Below are 6,000 nucleotides of genomic sequence, written 5' to 3' on the forward strand. Positions count from 1 at the left end.
TATGAATTGCAAAAGATATCTCCAACTATTTTGTTCAACTATTTTTAACTTGGTTTCTTTCAAAGTGTAAAGTACTTGTTGACATTTCTGTGAAAGGTGTGAAATAAACATGTACATCTTCAGTTGCTTCAATCTGACTACTCTAGAGCAAACTATTTGAGACCTTTGCAACAAGTAAAAGGAATTCAGCTATGATAACACACACAAAGATAAAGTGGGGGCAAAAATGGGAATAAAAACAAATGAGGATCATACAAAATGACTTTGAATGCTATACATGGGTTATCCTGGGAAAGAAAGATGAAGAATAATGCATCCCTGCACACATGCACATCCATTTCCTCACTCATGAACACAGGGTGCTTCTCAGAATCCCTCAAACCTCTCCTCGTTACTCAGATGTGTTTCCTTGACGACTCAAAGCCAAGCATACAAACCATTCAGTCCTGCAGAGTCTACATTAAAAATAACAGTCATCTTGATTATGAGTTAAAACAGGGCACTTTTTTGTAGAAAAAGCCCAGCAGGAACTCTTTTGCATATTAGGCAACATCACCATTGTTTCACACAGGGTTTTGTCAAAAAAGCCCAGCTGGAACTCATTTGCATATTAGGCCACACCCTCTGATGCCAAGCCAGCTGGAGCTGTGTTTCTGCTCAAAAAATGCCCTGAGTTAAATAAGTAACCCTAGCTGAAATAATAGCCCTGGTTTTCAAGTTGTTTTCCTAAATTTGAGACAGAAGGAGGATGAGAAGTAAGTTCCTCAAACCGTACATAGACCTTAAAGTCAGAGTGGCCAGTGTCCCTTTTGCAGAGGACAAGCCTCTTTTTCTTTGACTGTGATGTGCTATTTTATCATGCCCTGGATGGAGGGATCCAAATGACTGTGTGACTAATCCTCCATGCCCAAGAAGAGGGTTTTGGAGCCCCAAATGCTGTGTAGCAAATCACTTTTGAAATGGAGTGGAGTCGACAATAGTCTGTGACATCATGAGGATCTGCTGTTTTGAAGGAAAAGAGGTTTTTTAACAATTCCTTTGGGCTGGGCAGCTTTTATCCATACCTAAAGTAGTTCTTTGTCTCCAAGTCTATGATGTTTCAATTCTGAAGGACAGTGACTGGAGTAATAGCGGACAGAGTTTGGGATTATCTCATTGCAGTTATAGGAGAGGTGAACCAGGAGAGAGAAATATTATGGAAACTCCCAACTGCTCTGTGATGTAGCCACTCTCGTTCGTGTTGCGCTTTCAGCAGGCATTCTTCATATTTCCACATTTTTAGCTTATGGATAACTGAACAAAAGAGCCACTACAATAATATGAGTAACAGATATGTATTCTAGGGTTCCAAACTTCCAGGTGCAGCCTGGAGATTTCATGAAATTCCAGCTCATCTCCAGACTGCAGAGATCAGTTCCCCTGGAGAACATGGTTGCTTTGGATTTACTATGATATTCTACCCTGGTGAGGTCTTCCCTACCCAACCCCTGCCCTCTCAGGCTCTATGTAAAAATCTCCAGAAGTTTCCCAACCTGGAACTGGCAACTCTATGCACAGGAGAGGAAGAATCCTGTGAACTAGATATGTATCTTTCACAAGACACTTTCTAACACAATTTGTCCCTGCCTAGAGTTGTATGCATAAAAGGTTAAAAGTTCTGCTTCACTGATTAATGCCTTATGTTGGATATTTATTTTTCCAGTGAATCTATGTGAGTTCATCATCCTGGGGATTATGACTTCCTTCTCTAATGGGTTGTTGATTAACTCTAAAGGGGTATCACTGAGAATGCATGCATTGTATCAGCTTTCACTGGTATTGGGTGAGGCTGTTGGGAATCATAACACAACTATACACAATATGTAACATATTATTACCTATTAAAGTGCCTGATGTCAGACCAGTTGCTGCATGCATTACTCAACTTGGTTCATTTTATTTTGATTTCAATATATATCCAAACACCTTGAGGGACATTGAAAAAGTGGAAGTCAAAATATTTTTGAATAAGCTTCTCTCTGGGGTTTTTTTTTTTTTTTTTTGCTGTTAGTTCCCCCCAAAATTGAAGAAAATATTTGGATCAAATAGCATATATATTTGGACCAAATAGCGTGTTTGTGTGTGTGTGTGTGTGTGTATGTATATGTATGTATGTATGTATGTATACACAGCTAGGGTTGCCAGGTCTGTGTTAGAAAATACGTGGAGATTTTGAGGGTAGAGTGAGGAGAGGGCTGGGTTTAGGGAGGGGAGGGGAGGCACCTCAGCATAGTACAATGCCATAGAGCCCACCCTTCGAAGCAGCCATTTTCCTCAGGGAAGTTGATCTCTACCAGCTGGAGATCAGCTGTAAAAGTGGGAGATCTCCAAGCCCCACCTGGAGGCTGTGAACCCTAGCTGGGGTAGGTGGAAGGAGTCTGGCGATGGTTTCATAACAACCAGGTCCACCTCTACACATTCATTTGGAAAGTCTGCACTGAACCTACTCATGTATCCTTATATGCACAAAGAGTTGTCTTCATTCCAGCTCATCTTGAGCCCACCGGGAGCTGGCGGGAGGCTGTTAGGTTAATGCTAACAGCCATTGTAGCCACTGCACAAACTGGGGTGGTAGGTTCAGATGGTAGAATTCTGGATGATACCAATAGGGGTATTTCTTATTTTTAAAATTCTCCCATGATCAACTCACCTCCCTTAAATATACTAAATAGAGGATTAGAAAGAGCTCAAAGCTCTCTTCCTATGGCATTACTTTTATTATATGACACCACTCAACTTGCAGTCTGAAACAGTACAGCCAGAAATGCTACCACTACAGTCCAGTGTCTCACTCTGCGCTCATGGGTCTGAGACAAAAACATAGCTTTGATAACTGAGAGACAGGGTTGCCAAGTCCAATTCAAGAAATATCTGGGGACTCTGGGGTGGAGCCAGGAGGCATTGGGGTGGAGCCAGGAGCAAGGTTGTGACAAGCATAATTGAACTCCAAAGGGAGTTCTGGCCATCGCATTTAAAGGGACCAAACACCTTTTAAATTCCTTGCCTCCATTGGAAATAGTGAAGGATAGGGGTGTCATGGGCTGGGGCCGGGTCAGGCAAAGTCCAGGGGCAGTCCAAGGTCTGTAGCCGGTGAGCAAAGAGGGTCCAAGGCACCAAAACCAAATCACAGTCCAGGTATCGCAGGTCAGAGGTTCAGAAGCTGAAGTCAGGGGGTCCAGAAGCCAAAGTCAAAAGCCGAAGTGGATGCTAGAACATCAGGTAAGTGACTAGTTGCTTCCACAAAGCCTCCTCCCAAAGCCCACAGCTATATAGCCCTCTGCTGTCTGTTGCCCATTTGGGCTAATTGCTGGCTCAGAGAGGCAGCCAGGATCCTGCTGAGACTCAAGCATCCTCACTCCTAGAAGGGCCAGAATCCTTTCAAAACTCAGGGCTCAGGGAGCGTCTTGCTCGTGAGCGTGCCGCCCTCCTCCGATCCCTGAGGTCCTGACGAAGGCGGTCACGCACACGAGCCACTGGAGAGGGCGAGGCAGGGGGGCTTGGATCTTCTCCAGCAGGAGGCAGGGGCACAGTTTCTTCTGCAGGCTCAGCTTCTTCTGCAGGGTCCCCAGCACCCATGACAAGGGGCACCTTCTTTCTGGGCTCATAGAACTGGACCCCCTGGTCCAATCTTGTTGACACTTGGAGGATATTTTGGAGAGAGGCACTGGATATTATGTTGAAAATTTGGTGCCTCTACCTAAAAAAAAACCCTCACAGAGCCCCAGACACCCGCAGATCAATTCTCCATTATACCCTATAAGAATCAGTCTCCATAGAGAATAATGGAGTGGCCATAATAGAGTGCTATAGCTATTCCCATACCCCCACCCCCCAATGAAGCGGGAGGAGGGCCTCCAAACTGGGGGATCCCCTGCCCCCACCAACCCTACTGAGAAATTTGTTCTTTAGTAATCACAGTATCAATAATACCTTGAAGAAAATCTTGCTTTTCTAACACTTTTATTAGTTTTAGAATGCAGACAGTGAGGAGGATCCATAACCACTGCAGTCATATTTGGTGTGGCAGCAAGGAGTGAAGAAAATAGAAAGACTTTGCTTTTGGTGGGAATCTGGTGTGTGCCCAGACTGTTCTGCTCTTTACTCATGATCATATCCCATTGCTGTTTAGGTCTTCAGCAGATCCCCTGGGACTTCTGGGACCTATGTGACCCACCCACCCTTAATAATTCAAGAAGTAAACAAGTTGTAGGCATCTCACTTATTCAGAATAAATACTAATTTTTTGAAAACCAAATGTACTAGTACTTGATATTTTATCTTTTCTACCTTTTGCTTAAGACTTTTGACCCAAAGAGCTGGGGAGATGGAGAAAAAAGGAGAACAATCTGGTGGCAAGTTATAGGGTGTTTTTACACTGACAGTTTGTGACTCTCTATCACCGCATTGGAAACTCACCTTTTACATTACCTAACGTTCTCACAACTGTTTTGCATCGTTGCTGCCCGAAGCATCTACATTTGTTTCAGTGAGATGAGTTCTGGCACTGCTGCTGCAACGTTTTTCTCAAAACTAGTTTTGATCTGGTCATTTCTCTACAGGCGTTTCAAACTTGTAGAAGTTTTCATGTGTTTTAAAAGACTCCTCCAAAAGCCACAAGGTGCAGTAATTTGCATGAGAACTGACAGCACTTGAAATTTATACATATCATTGCTTGCCTCATCTTGTAATTTAAATTTGTATTGTTTTTGCAGTGTTGACGCGATTTCCAAGCAATTGTGTACTAAGCACTGGTATTCCGGCTGCCCTCTGATCAGAGACCCCCCCCCCTCCATTGAAACACTTTCAGCAGACAATATAAAAGTTTGGCTACGCAAAATGAGCAGAGTAAGTCCACAAATGTAAAAGGAAAATAATTAAAGTGGAATGGTGGCAGGCGATTTGAAGACTCTAAAACTCTGGATCAAACTGAATATGAAAACACCCATAGTGTGCTTTGTCTGCTGTAGCTATTCACCCACACTTTCCTTGATGCACACAACTTCAAAGCCCAGAGGGTCTATTTTATGTTTCTTGCCACTTAGTCCATTCTCAATAAAATGTCACTCCCATCATTGGTTCGCAAAAATTATAATTTCAAGGGATGAATACTTCTGAGCATATACGGCTATCATTTCTCCCAAGAGAGTGAAAGGTTCTTTTAAAAAGTCCGCCAGCAAAAGTATAAGGGACCCATTAGCAGAATACCTTTTTCTTTACAAATATAAGGTCCCTGGTAAATTTGGTGTGCAGTAGCCTCAAACATAACATGCAGTTAGCTGAAAGACAGTTATTTGACTGACAGGAAAGAGACTTAGACTCTCTTTAGATCGTCTGGGACACCAAAAGACATGTCACTGACTATAATAACAAAACTGAAATACGTAAGTTCCGTAGACATTAGTTCAGTCTGTGAACACCGTGAGATTATGGTAGTTCCTCTTGTGTTCCCATGATACTGGAAACAATCATCTTTCCCAAATATGCAGCCATGGACAGGTAAAACAAAGGAATTAACAGTGATGATTAAATTAGCTTGTTTACGCTGTCACAAGTGATACTGAACAATTATGGCATGCATTAATTGACTATTTAAACACAACTTTTCCAGTGCATAATTTTGTTTGAATATACTATCCAAAATAAAGAAGTAATGTTTAAAAGAATTGTGTTTTGTCTTGTCAGTGCAAAATGGTACCAGTCATTATCCTCTTGTTGGGAGGGACATCCGTCCCAGTACACGGCTCATCCATGATCAAAAGGCCTGTATGACACATTTATAAACCCAGGAGTCACTCCCAGGCACATCCCAAGGATGCAAAATGTTATGTTGCAACTGACCTTCAATTTACACATTGATCAGCAGTGGACACAACAGTGCTTCATATCTAGGTTAGCAAACACATTTTGGATACTCTAAGAAACATACATGGCTGTGCAAGCAAGCAAAAGACTGGAAAGGAA

The sequence above is a fragment of the Heteronotia binoei genome, chromosome 2 (genome assembly GCF_032191835.1).
Source record: "Heteronotia binoei isolate CCM8104 ecotype False Entrance Well chromosome 2, APGP_CSIRO_Hbin_v1, whole genome shotgun sequence".
Taxonomy (NCBI): domain Eukaryota; kingdom Metazoa; phylum Chordata; class Lepidosauria; order Squamata; family Gekkonidae; genus Heteronotia; species Heteronotia binoei.